Below are 25,696 nucleotides of genomic sequence, written 5' to 3' on the forward strand. Positions count from 1 at the left end.
AGCTAACCATGCCCCTGTGCTGATGTGTTCAGGGATTTCCAAATGTCCAGGTGTCCTTCCTGCAGCTCTGTCCCATTTTCTTTGTCAGATGTGGGGCGACGGAAGGGGAAGAGCATCTTTTATTAACTCTTTTAATAASATGTTACAGAATGATTATAATATTTTTTGTCTTACTTATATTTTAATTATTTTAATTTCCAGAATCTGAATCAGCTGCTTTGAAGAGATCTTTTGGCTGAGTGACTGAGCTGAGGCATTTCTAAGGTAATGCTGACATTATTGTTTTGCTCCCAGTGAAGATTTCCTCTGTGTGCTTTTAGCTGTAAACCAGTTATTTTTCACCAATTTTATGTGCCTGATCTTTTAGTCCTGGGCAAGGACTAGTCCAATARTTGCCATTTTCCTTCTCTTTCTGTTTCCCATTGGTGTACTCTCCAACTTCACTGATTTCAGCTTGAAGCTCAAATCAGAGAAGGGATTCTTGARATGAGGGACCTGTTCTAATTCCCTGCTCTATCTCAGAGTTAACTAAAATTATAATTTTTCAAGAATTTAAGTTACAGTATTCTTGCTATTAAATGCCTAAYTAGGAAATGTGATGTCATGGGGTCCAGCATCCTGCCTTATGTGATATGGTGTGGGCAAAGAGGTGGGAAAATGGCACCTTGTAAGGCTTTTAAGGAATTGTTTTCTGGGGATGGAGAGCAGGCTTTGCCTTCCTCTTTGTGCTCATCTGCTGAAGCTAAGCAGGGGATGCTGCAGGGTCATCACCAAAGACTTTTTCACTTTGGGGTTGGCGTCCCTTGGGTCCCCTTTGGAAGTTGGATTTGTTGTGCTGAGGGGACTGTTTGAGGAATGGAGGTGGTAATGGAATTTAGCAGTTGAGGAGACTCTGAGAAATYACAGAGTATGTGAAACATAATTAAAGAAATAAAACCAGAAAAGTTTGCCACCGTCCTCTGACATCCTGCCAAGCAGAGTCACATCTGTGTCACTGGAGGGGCATCAGCTGAGCCCTTRCTCACAAATGCTCCAAAGCTTCTGGTGGGCATAGGCCAAGGATAGTCCAAGTTCTGCCACAGGATCCCTGCCTAAGGAAGCTCTRCATGACAGAGAGAGCTGGTAAGTGGAACTGAATGCACAGAAACATTTCTAATGGTGGTGCTCATACTTAAAACCTTCATTACCATATTTTCAGGGGGCATAATAATCATTAAAGTGTTTATTGTGCCCTTGTGAGTTGGGGCAGGAATGTTATCCTTTTGCCCACACGTGGAATGGAAACAGACAGCCCAAGTACTGAGCTCCAGCTCGTGTGGGAGGGTTGCCAAAGACCTGGTCCTGTTCTGTGGCTTCTTTTGCRGGATCTTGACCCATCGTCTTGGCTTTAGGTTCTTGTTCAGGGTGTGCAAATAAGAGATGAGTTGTGCTGGGCTTCCTCTGCAGTCAATAATAGAGGGACAGGGATCTCCAAGGGAAAATTCTGATCTCTGGGCATTTTCAGCCTTTCTCAATAAGTTTTGGAGGGTGTCTACAGAACCTCCCTCTTAATGAAGTACCTGAAGAGAGACTTTTGCATCTCTCGGCTCTGGACCCTCACTAAGGACACAATTTGATTCAAAACCACCATGAAACAGAACCTGTCTCTTTTTGCCTCAGCTGAAGAAGCCCAGCACAGCTGTAATTAACTTTTGAAGATGCCCYACTGTGCTTACAAAATGTGACTGTGACTTACATCGACAGGCACCCAACAGCTGGACAGAAACTGGCAAATAAAAAGCTGCCTTGATGAGGTGTGAGTTTAAGTGAATGGATATCCTGCACTGGACTTTTTTGCAATCCAGTCACCCTCTAAACATCTGTGAAGTTCTTATCTCTGTGAACTATTATTGTTTTTGGTCTCAGAGGTGGACAGGCAAGATGACCCAAATGTTCTCTATTTTCAAACTTTAGTTTATAAAAGTGTCAGTAAAAGCTTAGTTAACTGTTTTTAAGRAAACTGGTTTTAAATCAAGTAGGGGATGAGAAGAATCTCTTTTAGAATTTGCCRAGATTATATTTTGCATATTCCATACTGAGGCCGTTTCTCTTCTTGCGACATCGCAAAAAACGAAATCAGTCTTTCACTGTGAGGGGATGATGCTGAAGGTGTTCTCAGAATAACATGATTTAGCTTTTGGGAAATATTAAAGCATGACTACATTGGACCTTTTTATGTTAGACAACAGCAGTTTTTCCATTCYGCACTAAATACTCTATTCAGATTTCTCATCTTGCATGATATTGCCTATTTCATGCCTCTGACAAAGTGGCTGAAACAAGCTCTTTCCCCAGACTTGTGATATTTGTGGATAAAGGATTATTACCTGTGGTATTTTTTAAGCAATGAATAAATTACAATATTGTTTAGGCTGATGCAGACAAGGTGTTGGGTTTCTTGTCTGATGCCACAGCAAAGGTTTGTGTCAGAGTTCAGAGAGGATTCAAGAGCATTGGACTCCCTCTTTTTGTGCTTGGATCAGTAGGTTTAAGATCTAGAGTGGTCTGAAMTATACACCAGAAGATTTTCTCATTCTGTTTTTCAGGTAGTATTTTGGCTRTGTGACCTATTCCATTGTCACATGGCAATATTTTAAAATCAGTGAGCAAATTTGCTTTTTTGGAGGGGTACTAAAATTCATCTGTATCTTGCTGATATGTGGAAGTGTGTGGTGGCAGTGCCATGCCACGCTCCTGGGTTTTGGCAATTATGCAGCTGCCTTTCCTGGAGAAAGGMGAACACACCAGGTTCATGGGAACACCTGAGTGTGGAAGGGTGGCTTGGGAATTGTTCTCCTCATGGCAGTGTTGGAGGAAACTGAGTGAGACTCTGTGCTTGGGGTTTTGTTTTTMTTTGACACAATAGGAATAGCAAAATGAGAGAGAAAAAAATAAGGCTGATTGCTCTTCAGAGGAGACCTTAGACAACAGAATCTCTCYACTCCATTGACTCTGGTACATGTCTGACTTGATTATTCTTGTCCTGGTGAAATATGAGGCAGCTGGACAGTATCTTGACTGAAATACATTGGAGGAATAGGGAAATGCAAAGTACAGTTTCTGTGAAAATCAGAATCTCTATTCCCTTTTCTACTTTTGTTGATTCTTGTGACTGTGATRCAATTGATTATCTCTAAAAATTATTCTCCTGAGGTGTGAGGAGTGAGCCTTTCCCTAATGGATGAGTAGAGCTCTCAATTCCTCCCAGACTTGAGGCACAATTTTTAACTTTTAACTTTTTATTTTGTTAAGTTTGGTGTTTTGTTATTTTTTATTCTGTGACTGTCAGTTCAATACAATTTTCCAAAATAAAATTCAGAGGGAATGTTGTAGCCTCCTCTGAAGGCATTCAGCTGCTCCATTCCTGACTGTACCGCACATCCTGCCCARTTTTCTGAGGACATGAGGTTCACCCCAATGGTCTCTTCCCCTTCTCCCTGCAGTGACTTTGGCATTTCTAAACCTGTTTTTGGAGGAGAGCAATGTCTCAAAGTCATTATGTTTTATGAGTTGCATAATTACCGGTGTCTGGATATGTGATGGGGATTCCTCACTGAGTGAAAGATGGACAGGGCTCATTTGATGCCATTTTTCTCCATTGGCAGCAGCAGTGGCACAAACCACAGCATTCACTTCTGTCCTTTGCATGACGAGGGCAGGAGGTGGTGTGACAGAACAAAAAGTGATCATAGCAAACCAAATTTCAATAGCTCTCTTGTTTTGTGGAACAGATCATTGTTTCTTTTTTTTGTGGAAATTCAAATGGAAAAAGTGGCTTAGATGGAAAAAAAAAACCCAAAACTTTACTCAATGTTTCTCTTGATATTTCCAGCAAATGTGAACATAATGAAATGATTGTGCTTCTTGAAATAATTTGGTTAAATTTAGCTTTGTTTTTTGCTTAAAAATGGGAGGGGGGAGTGATAATAAATGTCATTTGAAAATAGAAGTGTCCTTGGTTTCCTGTTTTCAGYAAGCTTAAGATAATTTATTTGTTCTACTTGTAGTTTGTCAATTGATGCCTCCCTTCCCAAACTGTCTGTGGGCTGCCTTAGCCAGAGTTTCCTACAGTTATTTTTGCACTATTGTTAAACAGAACCATCCAGCATGTTGCTTTTTCAATTTACTGTGTGGGATCTGCACATAGTTTTCCATTGTGGCATATTTGTGTGTTTGTCACTTTTATTGTTTATATGCCAGCATATGGCCAGAAAAAACAAACTTCTTTCCTTGGTTTTCTTCTTTTGTATTGTTTAGTCCACACTGCCTTTACAGCAACAATTTGTAGAAATCAAATTCCTAGAATGTAATTGGTTTGCTTGAAAAAAAGAAGGAAAATTTGGAGAATACAGGTCATGGATTACAGAGTGTTTAAGAGGGGCTTTATTTTACTACCCAGGGCTGCACATAGGGTAAAAAAGCCAATGCCTATTTTTATTTAAACTCCAGTTTAGTAATTTGGTTTCATATATCTCACCATGCCACTTGCACAGACATTAGTGCCCGCACCAAGAGCTTCACTACAGCAAGCAGAACTCTTCATGTAGCCAAAACCTGCCTGCAGGATATCAGTGCCTGACAAGGACCATATGTTTGCATTTGTGGGATATGGAACCCCAAACCAGCACCACATGTTGTCCAACTACTGCTTTATTGCAGTTGATCCAAAATTGACCAGAGATATATGTGGTTTGTGTTTTTTTTAAAGTACTGACTGTGTAGTTCTTGTTTTGTTCAATTTTGAGCTTCTAGAAAAGACCATTTTTCCTTAATTTCTGTGTGGCATCAATGCTTACATGGCACTGATAAAGAAATTTCTTGGTTTATCTATTAAAGAAATCATTGTAACCCTGGCCATATCAATGAAGTGATCAGCTCTGTCTTTCCATAGATTATTGGCACCCACTGGGACATGATTTGGCTGTAATTTGAGGCAGGAATATTGTTGTTAGCATGGCTCCTGTGAAACAAAGAGTTAAACTTCTAAGCAAAATAATCATTCACTTGCAAAACTCTGCTTTCTTATCAGTGCCGTTCCAATGTACCACRTATTTTTAGCAGTGACCAAAGACCAGTAACCAGTTTGAAGTGCCATATAACAAATGTATCATGATAAATCCACAATGTTGGCTTCTCCTGGATTTTCCATTTGTTGGAAGCTGTTGCACACCGCAGGTCCCACCATGTAAAATCCTGCTGGAAACAAAATACTAATTTTCTGTAGTTCCTTTGGTTAGTGAAGTATTTTTAAGAATACCAACAGTGATTTGAGGTGAAGAATCCYTGCAGCAATTAGGATTCATTTACTACTGGAGCATTTTATTAATTACACGTTTGTAACCACATGGATGGTCACAAAACCRTTCGCACATGTCTGAATTTAGAGATTTGTAGACAGAAGATTTAACGTAAATGTGGAAACRTTAAACTACTCATCTGTAGCCTGCAAAGAAGATAACAAGAAGGATTCTGTTCTTGGTGTGATTTGTGAACAATGCTAAGTAAATATTCATCATTAATATATAATAACTGTTGCTTTTGGCAGTTCACTTTTCATTTAATTTGATAATGTGTCCAGTAAATGAAGTGGTACAGGCTGCAGTGTTTTACCATCACAATTGCATATTTTCAATCATTGTTAAATGAAGGCAGCTCAAGGCAAAGCTTTAACCCCCACTAGTTTTGTGTGTGATAAAAAGAGAAGGCGCTATCAATCTTTATTGTCTGTCTCGCTTACTGTAATTGCATTCAATAGTCCACTGATTCTGTTGTCTGTGCTAATGTCAGGAACAGGGAAGAGCCAGATGCTCAGACTTGATCAGATGCATCCAGTGGCCACTTTGATAAGTTGGCAGCGAGGCTTTGGGTTTGATGATGAATTGTGAACGCTGCAGATTATGAGCAGCTGAACGCCGCAAATGTGTGTGGGGAAACTTCTTACCTGCTTGGAATCTGGCATCCCAGTGCTGGCTAAAGGGCAGCCCGAGGATTGTTCCAATGCATCTCATTCTGGGAATGTGCCAGGGACTTGTATTCTCATGAACAGCAACGCAACAGAAAGCTCTGACAACCTCAGAGTGATTTGAACATGACGTTAAATAGTCCCAATGCTTTAAAAGGTGTTTCAAAATAGTCTCCAGTAGTTATGACTATCTGATTTGACAGAGAGCTTTGGATTTATGGTATTCCATGCTTTGATCCATCTTAGAAGTTTTTCTTTTCTTGGCAGCTCTTTTTTTTTCTCTAATTTGAAGTAGTACTTGGAATGGTACTTTAACTAGGAATACTTCTTTGCAAAGAAACAAATAACACTTAAATGCACTATTAATAGTGATATATCTTTGTGAGGAAAAAATTGGCCATGTAGGTAAGGGGAATATGGAATAAATTGCTTTCTACATGTATTTACACCTCTAATGTTCCTCACAGGTTAATTACTGAAGTTGTCCAGTCAGTGTCATCCCTCAGACAAGCAGCTGCTAAGGGATATCTCGAAAGACTCAGAAGTCTCACCTTCACCCAGTTCATATCATTTGTGCAGAAAATGATCCTATTTTTCCTTCAGGATTGATGTAAAAGGTGTGATCCTAACTGTGGATGGTGGTTACAAGTTTGTCTTGCTTCACATTACTCGTGGCTTACAGCTACAGACTGTGTGGACAGCAGGCCTAGTTTTTGTCTTGTACAAATTAATCTTTTTTGGGTGCTCAAGGAGAGGTCAAGACAATCCTTTCTCCATCATTCTCGATGTGTATGTAGAAGAGTCTTACTGGAGGGAGTTTGGAAAACTAAAATTAGTTCCTTAAATTCAACAGTACCTACTGTTGCCYTTTTTTTTCCCCACTGCATTTTGTTCAAATTAATTAAAGTGCACAGATGTTCAATTAATGCCTAAAAGAATCCATGGCTACAGCTGTGAAGCAATGTTGTCGAGATTTAACATATCTAATAATGCTTCTCTCTTTGAAGAAATTCCATTAATGACTCTCTGCTAAATAACTTTGCATTGATAAATTAAAGGAAATGTGGAGTAAACTATAAGGAGATATTGGCTGTCTGCTCCACTTATTTATGAGAATAACARAGTAGCCCAAAATAGAATATCTGCTTTTCATTTTCTTATACTAACATGTGGAATGATTCTGGTTTCTAGTCAAAATGTATTGATTTAGCTGGAAATTATTGATACCTCCCTTGCAATTCATGGAGAAGCAGCTTGAAATAGCTGCCRTGGAAAAGGCAGCTGCTAACACTGAGCTATTGGGATTGTGAATTCCTTCAGTGCTGCTTTGTAATGTGGAATAACAGCAGAGCCTCGCATGTGAGCCGTGGTAACTGTTTATACCACAGGGGCTTTTAATTTCGATTGTTATGGTCTGATATAAAGCAAAAAGAGCTCAGGATAATGCAGGGGAGRTGGGATGATAACCGCAGAGATCCTGCTGCATTTCGTGTGGTTTGAGCGGTGGCTGTGCTGCCTGGGGAAGAGTCTCAGAGAGCAGTGAAGGTGAGCTGGATGTGAGGACCAACAAACAGCTGTGTGTTCTGTGGGGTGTTCAGCAGTTTCTGAGCACAAGTGACTGAGCCACATGAATTTATCTAGAGTGAAGAGTCAAATATAGAAGTTTAATACTTTGAATTGCCATAGTTCCTCTGCTGAGCCAGCTGGTGTCCAGTGGAGGACAAGATTTCACCCTCCCAATAAAGGCACCAATAATCCTCCTTTTCACTTCAGCATAGAGGATTTTGCCCCTGAATTGTTTTGTTGGTAGCATTTCTCTTTCTAAGCATTAATTAATAGCGCAGAAGAGACTGAAGCCACAAGCCAAGTCCTGTGCTCTAGGATGTCACATCCTGTGCTTCAAACATCTGGGCAGTTGCTCAGGTTGTATCTTCTGCACACAAATCGAGATACTTTCTGATGTAAAATTACCAGTAAATTCGTGCTCAGTAGAGTGAAACTGGGCTTTGTGTTGTTGTTTCCTGTGTTGGGCCAGAGTTCCAGGTCCTAAATTAGAGCAGCTCCATTGGAACTAGGAAAGACCATTTCTRTAACTGTCCCCTTGATTTTTTTGGCTCCGAACATCTACAAAACTGCTTAGTGGTACTGCRCAGGATTGTTTTTATTCTTACCTACTCACCATTAAATCAAAACTAAGTAATTTTTACAGGCTAGTTAGTTGTAAAGGAATACCCTGTAAAATTCCCTCAGGAGTCTTCTCCAAGTTTGACAAGTTGTTTTCTGCTTGAGGTGGAGCTGTGTCACTTGTCGCGCGTTTGTACAAGCASCCATTGTTGTACATTAAAGAATGGGGAATTTCTTTCTTTTCAGCTCTCAGGTAACTGTAGAAGCAATAAGCATACCTGTCTCTTCCAAGTCATGTGGCTTCACTGGATAATTTTGGAAATAGTTTGATTTGAGATGGTCTGCTAGACATGAGTTCAATGCTCTAGGACTTGCTTTCAAGTACCAGAACAGTAGGTAAGAGATAGGACCTGATTTTTGTCTGGGGCCAAAAATGGCATTTTGTGCATGAAAAATATTGTCTGTATGTTTTTGCAGCTGCAGATAATTAGGAATAAACAAAATGGCTGGAGCTATTGCTCAATTTGTGTTTGCAGCTGATTGCAGCCCAGTCTCAGTGCTTTCAAACCAGTCCCTGATTCTGCTGTCAGGGGAAGTTACTCATTCCCAGTCAAGCAGATCTGCACATCTACCTCCTGGATGGGGTCTCAGGTGGAACACGGAAGGGAAAACTGAGAGCACATGGAAAGCAAAAATATGTGCCCAACATCTTGCTTAAAAGAACGGGGGAAGAATCAGGTTTAGAAATATTCTGATGCTCTTCTCCAGTGGTGTACCATTCAGATATACTGCCTAAAAACTATTGGTTGTAAAGGAGAAAATTCTTCTCTTTAACTCAAAAACCTTAATTTCAAAATCAAACATCTAAACTTAAAATTTCTTTGAGATAAACTGTCTCAAGTTAAGAAACAATGCAAATTTTCTTTTAAAAGATAAAGTCAAGTCCTGAACTTAGCAATAGGTGAGTATGTGACATAAAGTTTCATAGTTAGGACCAATTTGAGGAAGCAGAGAAGAATTTTGAAATTCCAAAATACCTCAGTAGCATTAACTTTGAATTTCTTTCTGAAAAAGTTTTGGCATTAAATCTCTCTCACTTTGTTGTGTACTATGCAAGTTAAACGTCTCTTAGATGTGGGACAGGGGCTCGAGTCCACAGCCTTTGGAAGTCACCAGCAGCTTTGCAGTTGAATCAGCAGATCTGGAATCATATGTAATGAACTTGTAGTATTTTAAAAAATAAAAATCTCCTTTTTCTCTTTTGCTTTTAAAGCAATTTCAGAGCAGGAGGGTCAGATTGAGTTCTGTCATGGGAACTCAGTGCTCTGATGTCTGACTTTGTGCAGTAATTCCCACTTGTGTTAAGTTGAACATTGTCACTGGACATTGTGCTCTTGATGAGCTGAAAATCTTCACCTTTGGAAGGAGACCAGTGACTGTGCAAAATGAAAGTTGTTAGAGAGAGAGGCTTTAAACTTTTCCCTTTTGACTTCTCATACGGGTTTTATTAGTAGTGATCTGGGCAGATTTGAACAAAACCCTGCTGATGCTTTTTATACATTTTCCTGTGTTTGTAGAATTGGTTTGAGTTATGTTATAGAGTCTGGAGTGTAAAGTTCCCTGCCTTTAGTGGGTTTCTGTGTTATATTTTAAAATATCTGCATGCTGAGATATCCAGTAATGTGCTTTTTCAATAGGAGTTTGGGGAGAAAGCTCAGCATTTTGAACACGTGCTGTAAATTCTTAATTTGGCTTGCCCTGGAATTTTCCAGGAGTATTTGTGTGTTTCTGGGAGTGTTGTCAGCATGTTGTTTGGGGAGGAGATTCAGTACATGTGTGATGGCTGTGAACAGGTCCATGAAAAGCAGCCGCAGATACTTCCATGAGCATTTGTGAGGTGAAGTCTAATATCATCACTGGGTATCTGCACAGATGTTAAATGGCTGTCACAAAAAAAAAAAAAAAAATCAGGAACGTTCAGGTGTCAAAAATTATTCAAATTATGTAAATATTCCAATGTTTTATTTAAAAATAAGAAGATGCCACCTTGTGGTAAGAAAGATGCTTTAGTGTATCCAGGAACTCTTTGGGTGAGCAGGGGAAATGTCTGAAAGCTGGCAAGGATTTTTAAATTATTTTTTAAGCAATTGTTTAATAAATAAAATTAAATTTTAGGTAGAGATGTTCATGGCCAAACTTCCCCTTTCCCATGTATTTTCCTCCTCCTCTTTTACTCAGGGTCTTCACAGGAGTGCTGAAGCAAAGGCTGGATATTTCCCGGGTTYCTGTTCCTGTTTCTATTCAAAGCTGTTTGCTGTTATCCCAGAAACTGAGGAGGAACAACCCCCCTTTCTCCTGGGTAGAGCTTTGGGAACCCAGACTTTTTTGATTGTTGTTACTTTGAGATTAATTGTGTGGCCGGACTGAGGTAGCGAATTCCTGTCTCTCTTTTATACTCAGCACTTCGAGCAGCTATGATTTGATTTGTGCCAAACCTGGAAAAAAGAGCTTTTAAAAGATGGCTAACATCTCTAAATTTACCTAACAGACAGGCAGGGCTGATAGCTCTGGTATTATGCCTTTCTTTAGAGTGGATTATTAAAAGTTTGCCTTTGCACTTAATCAAACTCCACCAACAATTATAAGGTGAATTGTGTAACCTAACAACATCCCCTTTCTCACCAGGCTGCTGTTCTTTAAAGGTTTGTTTTAATTTGAAAAAAAAGAAAACTAAAACCCCTGAACCTCATGCTTTCTGTTTTCTTTATTATTCTGTATTCTATCTTCTGTGATTTGAATAATCCACTTTATCAGGCGCACACTTAGTGAGAGCACAGCACAACTGCTGTCMTGTGCATGGCAACAAACTGCTGTTGTCTGACTGTTTGGGTCTCTTTATTTTACACATTGATGGTCAGGGAAAAACTACAGGAAAGGGCGTAATTGGAAAACGTTGCACTCCTAAATTTTGTGCTTGTGCACACACAGGCTCCTTAACAGCAGGGGATGTGCAGACACTTCTGGGCATAGTGAGGCTAAATTTATATAATAATAATAATAATAATAATAATAATAATAATAATAATAATAATAATAATAATAATAATAGTGTTAGCAGTTTTTTCCCCAATTTGAAGAAGTATTGTGCTCGTAATTAAAACATACTTTCTCTTAACATAATTTATTTCCTTGCATAATGTAATTTGACAGAGCATTATAAATGTATATCTCTATGCTTCATGACCCCATTATGAGGACAATTTTTCCATAGTAATTCATTTGTGTTGTGTTTCTTCTTGCTTTCTGATTACACAATCAGTATTGAATTGTGCAACCAACATCCTGATTAAAATGAGACAAAAACCTATACAGCTCAACTCCCTGAAAATCTCCTCTTGTTCCCCTAAAGACAATGGCAAAATTCTTATTTGTTGGAGAAGACAAAGTTATTAAAATGGATTGCAAATGGGAAGAGGAGGAGGTGGAGCTCCAGCTCCCCATGGGAGGAAGGCAGGGTAGGAAGTCTCAGCCACAGACAGAATTTGAAGAAGTATTGCAGGAAAAAAGGAAAACTGTTAAAAAGCTGGGATTGACAAGGGGGATTTGGGAGAAGGTTTCTCATTTTTCTCCAGATTTTAGGATTACACAAAGTTTTGTTTTTGGTTTTTTTTTCACACAGCAACAATTTATTTAGTAAATAATTTCAAAAGGTAACAAAACAAAAAGTCATTTTTATGCAGGAGTGATAATGCTACCAAATGCACAAATAATTTAATTTTTAATTTTATTTTTAATTTTATTTTTAATTTTATTTTTAATTTTATTTTAAATTCATTCTATCCCATCATCAGTCCTAGGACTCTGCTGCTGCTGTGGGCTTTGCCAACCCCATTCACAACTGCTGTGTTTCTACCCAAAAATGTTACTGGAAACTAACATAAGCCAACCTGTTCAGCCACATGAGAAGGGTGACAAAATCATAAGTCTGGACTAATTTTTGTGCTTAGAATTAAACATATATTCTGGCAAATAGGAGGATTAAATAGTCTGAATTATCCATATTTTTGTCTGAGGTTCAATTTTCTTTGTTTCTTCTATGTTCATTTTTTCAACTCTTTGTAAAAATATAGTATTTGATTGGCTAGCAGTTAGRAAAGAAAAATTTTGATTAATTTCTTCAGAATAATAACAAAGTTAATGCCAACTGTATAAGCATATTGCAGTGCTGTGTTTATCCTGGAAATAATCAACTAAAAAAATTGTATCTTAGTCCTTGAGACTTGAAAGTATCCAGAAAAACAGAGAAAGGGAGTTGCAGCTTTTCCCTGTGAACTCTGGCACCTTTATTTATTGATTCGTTTGATCATTTGAGAATGTGTTTAGATGGAACATGGGCTGCCCATAAGCTACAACAGCAAATTAGTCACAGGTGTTGAAAAACAGGGCCACAAATCTTAGCAGTGGACCGAGTTTAGAAAAGTGCTGATTAATATAAATTATTAAGTAAAAAAAAAAAATCATTAGAGCAGAAGTTTGGTCTCATGGTCTGTACTTAAATTTGCAAGCTGTGAATTCCTAATTTTAATACCCAATTTTTTTTTCCTCATAATATGCACAGTTTTATATTATCTCCTCTTGCYTCCTATAGAAATAACACTGTTTACTCCAGTGCTACTAGTCGAGATGTCATAACTCAGAGTAGTTTACRGTTAGAACTGGTCAAGGAGTGGGAAATGCCTTATCGAACATTTCTGACCAATTCTAATTATTGCCCTTAATGTATCACTGCAAAATTTGAAAAGGATTTCTTTGGAAGGTGTGACCTGCTCTTTAAAAGTGGAGGAAAATACTTATTTTTAATCACCTTCATCTCAAGAGCTGTAATTGAGGTTATGAAGTTATAGCGGATTAACAGGTTAGTGATTTTTTTTTTTTCAATATGGAGAAAAAAAATTCAGAAAGTTTCTTATAGAAACTTTACTGRGTGCTCAACCTTTGAACACAAATGCAAAATCAAATGTTTCAAGTTCGGGCCATAAGCTTCACATTAGAAATTAATCATGAGATGTTTTGGTGATAAAATCTCTCTCATTTGAAAATGTAATTTATTAACCAGCACAATATCTATTTCAGGGCATTATTCAAGCTACAATAAAGATTTTCATAATATTATAATAATGTGCTGATATTAAGCCCTGTGTGAAAGGCGAGCGCTTTTCTCTCAGCTCGCAATCATCCCTCTGGGATGCAAACCTGGAAGCCCCAGGGATGTGAGCTCACATTTGCTGGTGTAACAGAGGGGTCACAGGGAATGTTGGAGGGGCTGTGGCATCCTGATCCTTGGAGCTATTCCTGTCGGCCCCACTCCCGTCAGTGTGCTGTGGGTATTCAGGAACGGTGGATGCTGATGGCTGAAATCCTTCCCAAAGCCTCTCCTGTGTTTCCTGTAGGGACCTGCCTGGACAGGTAAAGRGGCTCTGGGAGGTTTTGAGGTCCTGGTTCCTGCACTTCCATCGCATTCCTGCCTCTCCTCCCTCCTGTCCAGCTCTGCACTGCTGGTGGCTCTCGCATACAGCGCAGTACGTGTCGCATGTTTGATCCAAAGGGACCGAAGCAGATGGAAATCTTGGGATTGCTCTGCGTTATCTCTCTCTGTGCTTGCTAAAGGAATAGTCAGGAAAACGATAGCAAAGTATTTGTTCTGAGGAAAAAGAAGATCCTTGCAATTCCTCTTGCATTTGCATAATTTTCTTTACGTTGTAAAAATAATTTAATGTGACTGCGATGTCTGGTTGTGGGAAGCCTCGTGGAAAGGCAAGAAGTACCTGACAGCACTTGAACTGTGCTATTTTGCCTATGCTGTAATTATTTTCATTTATGAAATTCTAAATTCGAAATTCTGTTTTAAATATTGAATATTTCTGGTGAAATGACAGCTTGTGCTAGCTTTAGGATATGCCTGCTTGGTAATTATTCATGAGAAGAACAGCTGAAAACAAACTCGTTATACACCTTGGCAAGTCACTGTGATTTGAATTCTGTGAAATTTCCCTATGGCCATGTGACTTTATTCTAAAGTACTCTAACAGTGCAGATGTCCAGAATGCCGTAGTTGTTACAAATGTTATTCCTGTAGTAAAAGTTTGGAATCATCAGTGCTTCAGGAGAAGTGAAAAAAAAATTAAAAAAAAAAAAAAAAAAAAAAAAAAACAAAAAAAAAAAAAAAAAAAAAAAAAAAAAAAAAAAAGAAGAAGAAAAAAGAGAAGAGGAGAAAATACTGATAGAGGATGCTTTTTGAGTGTTTGTCACATACTTCATTATGTGCAGCTCTCATACATTACCAGATCTATATCATAGGGGATGTATCTCAGTGCATGTTCAGGGCATATAATGGAATTTACAATGCCTGCAAGAACACCCCTCTGAAATGCACTAAGTGTTTTAAAATCTTGTTTAAGCCATGATACAATAAGCATCAGCACTGACATTTTTGGAAGTTTAAAAGTAAAATAATTTCTCTGTAACATTGGATGAAGAATCAGAATGCTTCAGACTTAGCTAAAAATAAAACATTTCTCTACTTTCGCCTTTTCTTTTTCTTCTCCATATGGCTCCTGAAGCATTCCTTCATTTAAATAGGTTTTAGAGCTCTTTCCTTATAGTTCCTGAAGCATTCATTGCTTTTGAGAAAAGAAAAAAAAAAAAAACATTTTAGCATGTGCTATTCTTGTTATTCTAATTAGAAAAAAACAGCTGGTCCTGTGCAGCTCTGACTGTAGTCTTTTTCAACACATTGTTTAGATTTTTTTCTCTTTTTCTGTCAAGCCACAGGCTACCACCTCTTCTCATCCCACATGAGCCAGCCCCAAAACACCTGCATGTGCAGCCTGAACCTGCACATCTGCCAGGGAACACAAAGAAAATACTTTATTGGCCACAGGACATGTACATCAGATTATACATATTAGGAATATCTATATTCCCAAGGAACTGGACGTGACACCAGGCTAATGGCCAGTACTTCCTTTGCCATTCAGAGGTATTTTTARTGCCTTTACCTTGCATTCCTGCTCATACATATAAACCAACAGAACTGCTTTCATTTAAAAAAGAAAAAAAAGGTAATCAGCCTTCAATTAGGATTTTGATATCTGTAAACGTGTGTGCCTACAAATAATCATTGGAGCTGATCAAAGTCCCACTTGCTGTTGCTATGGAAATGAATCCCCATTTTGTTTACGGATGGGTATGCGCCACATGACAAGGAATGATGTCAGGTGGAAAGCTGAGATAAATTAAATTTGTGGTCTGAAGTTATTAACATATGTTTTGTGTGAGGGTGTGCATGTGTATTAACTAAGAAAGGGAAGATCCAGAAAATTCCTTTCCTTTAAAATGACATGGAAACACAGCACCTGCAACATAAATCACAACATAGTTTCTTCCAGTGGGATGAAAGAGACACAGAGGGGTTGAGGCAAGATTGTTTTTGTGGCGTATTCAAATCCATGGAGMTGTTCTTTAATAGTCCTACTCATTGTTTCATTTTCTTCTCCGTTGTTTGCTCCTATCTGAGTTCATTTCGTTAGTCAGATTACACTCACAACTGTCCTGAACTTTGTATCTSTGTGTCTTGTCCGAATGGAAAGTCAGAATTTATTTCTAGCTCTAAGTAAAAACAGTMATTATGTTTATTTACAAATAAAATGAAATAACTTGTGCATCTGAGGAATAAATTGCGTTTTAATCCTTCTGTAGGATGTGCACAGATTAGTTAAGAAACACACGAGAAATGTGACRTAAGAAACAGGTACAGCAGAGAACGGGATCTGCTGAAAAACTCAGCTAAAGCTTCAGGGTCCAAGCAACCCAAAACAATGCCAGTTTTTCCCTTTCCAGAGTCTGAYTTGTGGAACATAGAATATTAGACTAGAAATGCAGAATGTTAGACAAGAACCAGAGACTGCAGCAGCTCTGTTGCTCCACAAAGTATCTCTATTAAAAAAATGCCCCAAAGATGCTCTAATATGTCYGTGCATTTATATGTTGTTATTTAATATAGAATCAACACTGAATTTGTTACTTTGAAGGCCATAGAGCATTTTTCTGTTTCTTTAGAAACACAATAATGTCTCTAATTCACCTGCCATGTGGTCCTGTACCACCTAGCAATAGGTGTGTAATTGAGGGAAGAATTTGACCCTTTGATTCTGTAAATCACATATGATCATTACAGAAGGGCTCAGATCTTTAGACGTTGTATGATTGCCAGCTCACCAGCCACCCTTCCTTTGTCACATTATTTTTTTAGAGGCTGACACTCTAATGAAAGCAATACAAAAGGCTGCCAGAGCCCAGCTCAGAATGCCCAATTTGCTTTGACTGCCATTTTCGAGAGCAAAAGTGTGTTCCATTATTTGTATCGATATTAGGGTGAACTTAGAACAGCTGATCTTCTGGACAGGGGCTACACCTTTCCACATTTGTGTGCATTTGTGGTATCGTGTAAATAATGATTAAACAGTAGGAAAATTAATGCGGTRCTGAAGTTGGGCTAATTGACTTCTCTTGGCTCTGTGGAGCAGTAGGATATAAGCATTACTCAATTTTCAGCCCATACACTTAAGCAATAAGATTTCAGAAGATTTTGTGTGTGTGTCTTTGTGTGTAAAAGCTGAGCAAACCCCATTTTCTTKGGCCCAGGCTTCTAGAATAATCCCTGTTACATCCATTTGTACTCATTACTTGGTGTCTGCAGCAAGGAAAGAAAGTGTCCTTTTTGGCACTGTTTTGAAAATCTTGAATTCTTTTCCCTTCTGTCCTCCTCTGCCGCAAACTTTTTCTGTCCTCCTCATCTGAGCTACTTGGGGAGAATGAGCATTAAAGCAAGCTTGTCAAATGTTAACCTGGGAAAGAAAAGGCTTGGAAATGCATTTTGTTCCCTGGAGAGAGGCTGTATTATTCCGAGGTGCCCTCTGCTGTGTCAAGAGCTAAAGATGCTTCATGAACCACACCTTGGCAGAGATGAGTGAGACCCTCCCTTCGAAAGGCTCAGACCTGTTGAGCATCCTTTTCATCATTACAACATTGGAGCGTCTCGGATTAATCATCTCTTCCCTCAAGTAGAATTCCCTTTTGTTAAGACCTTAGGGAAGCTAAACTTTTCAAAATACACGCTGGACGGGACTGAAGGGGTTTTTTTCCATTTCCTTTGGAGCCCCATTCACAGGAGCAAACCTCCGTGTTTAAACTTAAAAAACAGARGCAGCAAGGGTTTCAATTTAGAGGAAAGATGCGCTGGTGCTGAGATTCTGTGAAGATCCTGCATTCTCCTGAGCGCTGGAGAAATTTGTGAAACTCATTATCTCCCAGTCCAGCATTTTAAAGAAATCCCTGACTGTATCAAATTTAGCCTTGGCACAAACGGGTTTAACTAATATTAGAACCCTAAAAAGGATCTCATTAATCATCATTAAAAAAACAATGCTTGGATATTCTTAGAGGTGGGATTTGGTATTTTTTTGTGGAGTCAATTGAGGCTTAATTTTCTGTGTGGGTATTACATGCACAGATCTTAAGCCCCAAGGGATTTCTTCTGAGACATGACAGTGAGAACATATTGCTGCATGTGAAAAATRCTTCTGCCAGTGGTGCTCAACAGAAAGAGAATTTTTTTACTTCAGAACATGCTAAAAAAAATTAAAAAGAACAATCCCCCCTGAAAATACACCAAACTATTACTTTTCAGTGTGTTACAACAGAATCTGCAATTTAGGGTTTGAAAATTACCTAATTTTTAGACAGGCAGGTGTGCTGAGCCTATAAAGAAGTTGGATGCACAGAGTAAATTCAGATACTCAGTACAAAGTTAAGCTTCCATGTGATTTACTGGGTTCATTTGCTTCCTTTTTCTACTTTTATTCTGGATCATTCTATTGTTATCCTTCCAAAAGGAATACAGTGCAGCAGATTCATCAGAGGCCATTATTTACTGATTCTGTATATTGTTTTCATAATGATTGAACGCAGCAAATCATGAACTGATTATTGAGTTTTAGCAAGTGGCTAATGAATCATTGATGCTGGCTCAGGGAGAAAGATTCCTCATGTTTCTGCAATTCTGCAGGTTTCCAACAGATTTCACAACTACTTCCATTCATTCCTTTTATTTCTTCTTTCTCTTCTTCTCTTGCAGTGTTACCTTCAAAAAACCCAAAGACAGCGACCACTAAAATGGTGTCAAGTGTTTTTCATTATGCCTTARTGATGTCTACTGAGTAAAAGTACATTTAAGAAAGAATCAACATTRTTTGCAAATTTCATGAGATCTCAGGCAAATGAGAAACTATCAATAAACTTTCAGTCACTATAAATCAGCTACAAGATGGCACTAAAATTATATGCAATTTCAAATGAATGATTTTAATAAGTTARCAAAACAGAATTGTTGATTAATACAGCATAACATATTCCATGTGTATTATGGAATTGTATGAATTATTATCAAAGATGCTATTTTATAGCTGTAATGTAGCAGTGTGAAAACTTTAATAGAGGCCTGCAAAAAAGGCTCTTTTCCTTCTCATTTTTATCTTTCAGCTTTTTGAAATGCCTGTCCCTACAGAATTGTTACATGATAATAGAACTCAAAGATTTATTTCTGATAAAAGGTTTAAATTGCAACAGCAAAATATAATAGCCCAATAACAAAACTGAATAGGTATTAAAATAAAGAGGAAAGAAAAAGGTGTAGACTTATTGCTTACCTGTCTATTCATGAAAATGGATCCATCATGTTGCAACTTGATAGTAGCTCCCTATAACCTGTATGTTGGAATTCAGAGGGGGAATAGACTTATGGGATTTATTAGAGTCATTGAATGGTTTGGGTTGGAAGGGAACTTAAAGCTCATCCTGTTCCAACCCCCTGCCTTGGGYAGGGACACCTTCCACTAAACCAGGTTTCTCCAAGCCCTGTCCAGCCTGGCCTTGGGAATTTCCAGGGATGGGGGTGGAAACCACAGCTTCTCTGGAAAAATTGTGCCAGGGCTTCACCACCCTCACAGGATTGCCAATATCCCATCTAACCCTGTCCTCCAGCAGTTTGGAACCATTGCCTGTTGTCCTGTCACTGTCTCCCYATATGAAAAGTCCCCCTCCCTCCCTCCCTTTTATAAAGCCCCTTAAGGCACTGGAAGGGGCTCTGAAGTCTCTCCAGAATCTTCCCTTCTCCCAGCCTGACTCCAGAGTGGAGGGGCTTCAGSCCTTGGAGCATCTTCTTGGCCTCCTCTGGGCYTGCTCCAACAGCTCCATGTCTTTCCTGTGTCCAGAGCTGGACACGGRACTCCAGGTGGGGTCTCAGGAGGGCAGAGAACAAGGGGAGAGTCAGTGGTTRCATCATAATGTGTGTGTTTGAACTCCACAGAAACAGATTTTCCTGAAAGCAATTTCTGTGTGGATTAAGCCTTATTTGTCCCTTTCACCTTTCCCTAGAAGAAAATTACCTTTGTCATAATCTGCCAAATTTCGTTTGTTTTCATTTCTACTCAACTGAGAATCGTAGAGGTTTTTTTTTCCCTTGTGGTGAAGGTGAATAACATTTGTGAAGTAAGGAATTCCAGTATTATACATTAAAGATCCTTCACAAGTTTTCAGGGTTTGGTAGTGCTGTCTGACATGAAATCAGAGTCCTGGGGTTATGTGTCCCACTCCTACACTGGGGGAAAAATGGTTTGGATATTTGGTTAGGGCAACATCCCAGTTTTTACCTTGAGTAAAGATGTAAGTTTGGATATTTCTTTTGTCCTTTTTTTTCTGCTTTTCTAAGTGGAGATGGGCAGTTTCAGCATGGGAGGATGACCCTTATTGGAGAAAGTCTGTAGAAAAGATGAGCAATGGGGGAGGGAGGAATAAACCCACRACAATTCCTGTGTATAAATTGGCAGGGAGGAATATTTATAGTTTTGATAATACTTTATTCCCAGCCTTGCTCATAAAACCAGTTCATCATCAAAACCAAGCTGATTGAGTTGAAAAAGTGCATTTTCTGTCGTTTCTGTTGAAACTTTCCAAGCAGCTCTCCCAGTTCCTCACTAAACTCGTGGGYTTGTGGTTCTTCAGCACCAATTGCCATTTTCTTTTTTATGTAAAATGTGGATTACCAGGGGCTGATGCAAAGAAATTTTCTGCCTTTTGCAAAATCTCTTCTCTGAAAAGAGAATCATGGTTCCATTTCGAACCCCAGATAACAACCCCCGGATTTCTGAAGTCTGGAAATATCCCACTTTCCTAGTGCGGGAGTAGCACATACCCATGGCAGGGCTGAATTGTTTATTCTCATTTGTTTTTTTTTTCTCTTCATATTTCTATTTACAAAGACATTCTGCCGTGTATGGAATTGAACTCCATCTAATAAGGTCTGATTGGAATTTTCATGAGCAGCATCTTTGTCAGATTTGCTCAAAATAACAGACGATACTTTAGATATTTTATATATTCTCTTTCAAAGATTAATGAGAAAACCCTCTTTAAAATTAGGGAGTAAATATTTTTCAGTGTACTGTCTTTACGAGTATGATAGATCATTAAAATTAGTTACATTCCTGATGTAYACACATTTTCTAGGACAAAGACTGAAAACTTTTGGGAACTTTCTTTCAAGAGCTGATGCAGATGAAATACCTAGGTATTTTTTCAGGTGTRTTAAATCCTGCTGAGGAATTAAGTTAAAGTGTTTGATCAATTATATTTAAGAGAAATTTTTTTTTAATGGTATTTCTTTTCAAATAATCAGATTTTAAAAAGACATCTGTGAACTGGTRTCCCACTCTTTTGTACTCTCTGTTCCAGGCCCACTCAGTCCAAAGCTTGAGTGTGTGTTGGATTTGATAAACACGGTAGACAATTTACAGATCTGGTGMTTTTTGACTTCCCCCCTTTTTACAGAGCTGATTGTGTGAAACCTTTTGGCTTCAGGAAGTTGAGATAATACAAATAAACCCCCACATTTCCCTGCCAATATTCCCTTCTTCCTACTCCTGTCCAGCCTGGGCTRTGTACCCAGAGGTGAGCTATTAATATTGCCTTTTTACAGCTAAATTATCTGACTCCAGAATTGTTCACAGATTCTATTAAAGACCCCTATGGAGGATTGCTTCTACAAATAGGCATTTTAATTCATCCGGGTACACTAAGGTGTTACCTTCCTTTCATTAATAAAATGGAAACTCATAAAGAAAACCAGATTATCCTGAATTTATGATCAAGTAATTTTGTTTCTCTTAGCTCTGGTAATAATTGTGGAACATTATTTCCTTGCTTCTTTTCCTTTCTCCTTCACCTACCTAGACAGTCTTAATTTCTCATGTTTATTTATCTTTTTTTTTCTGTTTTAATTTGACAGGAAAAGCTATCTAGGACCCCAGGAGGCAAATGCTGAGAGTTARGAATTGGTCCTTCCCATCTCCACTTTAATGAAATAATAAGTAATTGGTTCATATTTACCCATGTTTTAGAAATTCTAGGTTGTTCTTTGTGTTCTGTCCTAAAAATTCTTAAAACTAGAGTTTCTGGCTTTATTTTTAATACATTTTTTGTTTAGTTGTTTTTTTCTCTATTGTCATCTGCACTGTAAAATGATTCATCTCTCTTATTGTGACTCTGAATATTCGACTTCATACCAGCATTTTCCTGTTTTTCCCATGAAACAAAGCCATCAGCTCCAGGCGAATGAAATTTCCATACGCTTGGGCACCTCAATAGAGATGAATCACCACAGTTTTCCTGACTCCAACCTCTCTCTGTGCCACCTTCCCTCAATGGCAAAGCTTTCTCTTTGTTGACACCTGCCTTTTTTGGGGGGGACATCTCCTGAATCCAGCTCTTCTGAAAGGGGATAGTGGTATGCATCATGTTCTGCCTGAATCGCTTCCCTGCTGCGGAGACCTTCTGAGGCACCTCTGCAGAGACCCCTTGAGCTGAGTGACTACTTCATGAACTTCAAATGAAGGCTGCAAGGCTAAATTATCSCTGCAGATGCTTCAGCTCAACTTCCAGCAGCTGATTGTGCTTCTGGGGTGTCTTAGGGAGCAATCACAGGACCATCCGGTGCATTTACAGACATGTAAAGAAGGGCAGTGCCATCACTCCCTGGCTACATTGCAAAGTAGCTAAGATACCACCAAAATTTAGAGCATCTTTGTTTCTTGTACCTTCTCATTAACAAGTTTTTAATGTCTTCTAAAATAACGTAAATGAGGTTTAAAATTTAATTTGAAGCCCACACACACATTAAATGTATTAGCCATGATCTATAAAAACTGGCAACAAAAGAGGAAGAGACAGTTCTCTATTCCTGTCACAGAAAGAAAATGTCCCTCAGACCATCTTTTTTTCCCAATCCATGGCAGCACTGYCATATGCAGAGTGTGACCTAAATGCCACTTGCTCTAGAGCAGGTGGTGGCCAGTGCCTGTTTTGGTACAACAGTGTAAAAATGGGTTTGCTGCTTATCATCCAATTTTATCTCCATGGGCTGTTACAGCCTTAAAAATGAATGTTCTTTATTTCAAAAATTGTTTTCTTTAATGAGTGGCATTCATTATTTTTGATAATCTAGTAACTGAAAAGTAGTTTATGAAGATGGCCTAATTTCTCTTAATGTCTCTGTTGGCATCATGGACATTGCACTTCTCTTTCTAAATGAAATCTTTCTTGCTTACACATTCTTAACCTGCTCAAGCATTGAAAGCCAATAAACTACACATTTTCTTAATTTAGAGCTGCTGAAGTTGCTGAACAGAAATATTTTCAATTTGATATTACTTTCATGATACAGGCAGCAATAGTACAGAACCCCAGACAAAGCATTCCCAAAACATGGACTRAATTGTTGATTTCTTGTTTTCCTCCTTTATTAAGAATGTAAAAGAGTTAGGGATGCTGTTCCAACATGCCAAATCCTAAAGAAAAAAAAAAATAGATTTTTGCATTTCATCTATGTTATGTCAAGAGGAGGGATAGAAAACCCCTAATTTCAGACACCTTCTACCTGACTCTTCCAAGTGGAGTAAAAGAGAAAGTTCTGAATTAATAGGGAATTAGGGCCAAACAGAAATAGGCAGTTGAGGGGAACAGGACCTTCCATCCTCACATGGTGGGAGCTGCTTCCCACCTTGCAATCCTTATGCCTCTTGCTCTGAGGATGAAGGTGATTCTCACCCACTTTTCCTTCAGCATGAGGTAATCCCCCTGCAGATTTTGTTTATCAAGGAAAGTGAGTTTTCTTCTCAAAAAGAAAATAAAAATCTAAGGCTTTACTCAAATTTCCCTACCAGAATGGGCTTGGTTTACCTTAGCTTCATCTTCTTCTGTTAATAATTTACTGTAAGCATATCATGTGCAGTGAGAGCCTATACAAGTGATCTGAAATAGAGTAAATTTGGCTTGGCATGTTTAATAAAAGCTACAATATTGCTCACAGTGGGAAATCACAGGACTAGAGGCATTCAGACAGTTTTGAAAATTTTTGGATCTTTATTATTGCTTTCTGACTGCATTAAGTTCTGAAATCAGTCTAAAAAATGGTACAAAATGCAAGGTGAACATTCCATTAATTATCCTAGTGTGATGCAAAATAGCGAGCTGCAGGTAAAGCAGCTCTTCTGCCTCAGTCTGCGCATTGCAGAAGTGCAACTTCCTGCAAAATGACTTCACCTGCACAGAGAGTAGAATTTCTGCTGCGTGTAGCATGAACTGCATGACAGAGAAACAAAAGTAATTTCCCTAATGACTGGTTAAAAATCCTGAGATCTGCAGAGCATCCGTGATCTCCCTCTGCCTGTTTATGCCACTTGAGTGTGTGACAAAGGCCCCTGCACCGGGCAGAGCTGAAACAAAAAGCATGTGCAAAACTCAGGCAGGGAGCTTGAAATGTCTCCTGAGGAAGGATTGTTCMGTTTTGTAAGGCACAACCTTGCCTGAAAAGTCTTGTTAAGGCGTGTCCAAAGGACTTACAACACTTTATGTAGCCTAGGTGCCCTCACATTTTTTCTCAAATGCATTGAAGTGCATGGAAGTTTTTGAATTGCAGATATGATAATGTGTAGCCACTAAAATCGCACATTTTAAAACACATCCTAACACAGTTTAATTCCCACAACTCCCTCTCTGTCGTATCTCGCACTGGGCTTTCCTTACCCTCCTTTCCCTTTTCCCTGTGCCATTTCATCCATGTGTGCCCAGTGAGGGCTTCGTGATGTTGGATGAGGCCACAAAGACAACAGCTCTGGTTTGGGGCACAATTTCTGGGCTATGTCACGTACAGGGCAGTGCTGGAAAAAGGGCTGTCCCTTTGTGCCAGGCCCGTTCAGTGATGGGGACCCAGTGCAGGTCCTGCAGTGTGGTTTGGGGTGYRTTGGTGCCTGTGCCAGGTCCTGTCRATGGCAGTGCAAAAGCTGCCTTTGATTTACTTTTGGTGGGATTAGACTGTTAATGAGCAGGTCCCCGTGTTTAGGAAGTGTGCAGTAGGTAACGGGCTCTAAAGAAGCAGCTCTACTTGTCTACAATGTTCTTTGATACATCTTTGTAAGACCAGTGCTTCAAAAGTTTCCTCTTCCTTTGTAGTTAGAAGGCTGGGTTTAAAAGGTGCGTCTACAGTGTTACATCTTCTCCATGGGTTGTTTATCCTCTCTTTTTATGCCTGAATCTAAACCAATAGTTGTTATTTCCAGGGCGTGTGCAAGACGAGAAATCGCTGTGTATGCTCTCATCATGTTTCTCTGAATCACAAGTTAATTACTTCAAAGTTTAAGTTTATCCTAGAAATTATTGCTCTTCTGTTCTCAGAAATACATTATCATAGTTTATCGCCAGCCTTGTCATTGACAATCTCCCTGTTTTTACTGTGATATTGATGGTCTTAAACATGTGTCAAATTCTCTGTGTGTGTGGTGGCTGAGAGCAAAGCTGACTTGTACAACATTTTACTGTATTATCCATGTTTAACCRCATTAGTTTATAGATTACTGTGGAATACTTTCTGTGTGGAAGGAGCAGAGCAGCACCAATTTAATTCTCTGTGCTGCCTACACAAGTCATCAGTCCCTTTTGGTATTTCTGGAAAGTATCTGTAAATGTTATTTTCAATAAACATTTAGCCAGTTCATTATTAAATCTTTCTTTAAATTTCATTCTCTATAAGATGCTAAAAATCTTTAGGATTCATCAGCACGTCTTAATACTTGTGCTTGGCTAATGTTTTACATTTATAGGAGTTTTAAAAGGCAGGTGCAATGTGACATACCACAAGAAGCAAATTAAACTCTTGTAAAGCACAGCTGGAATGCTAAAAATGTGTATTTGTAATTTAAATATGTGACACCATCACACTGTAAAATCAGTTCATAATTAGAAAACATCTGTTTTTTTCCAATATGGTGTCTAATAGTATATTTAAATAATTTAGAATGCAGTAAGGGGGTGAAAAAAAAGTCAAGCTCTAGTAAGTGATTCAGGCCTTTTTTTTCCCTTTTGTTTAAATGTCCTCTTCCAGGTCYCTAAGTAACCCATCAT

At 38.7% G+C, this 25,696-nt stretch overlaps 1 long non-coding RNA gene across 1 annotated transcript in view; it reads left to right on the forward strand.

Annotated features, from left to right (window-relative positions):
* Positions 1–200: 200 nt before the first annotated feature.
* Positions 201–25,696, forward strand: part of LOC130582667 (uncharacterized) — a 280,277-nt gene continuing 254,781 nt past the window's right edge. The window contains exon 1 of the long non-coding RNA XR_008966331.1: positions 201–264. This is a non-coding gene — a long non-coding RNA (uncharacterized LOC130582667). The remainder of the gene's footprint in view (positions 265–25,696) is intronic.

The sequence above is a fragment of the Malurus melanocephalus genome, unplaced genomic scaffold (assembly GCF_030028575.1).
Source record: "Malurus melanocephalus ecotype Western Australia unplaced genomic scaffold, MMel_1.1 scaffold_13, whole genome shotgun sequence".
Taxonomy (NCBI): domain Eukaryota; kingdom Metazoa; phylum Chordata; class Aves; order Passeriformes; family Maluridae; genus Malurus; species Malurus melanocephalus.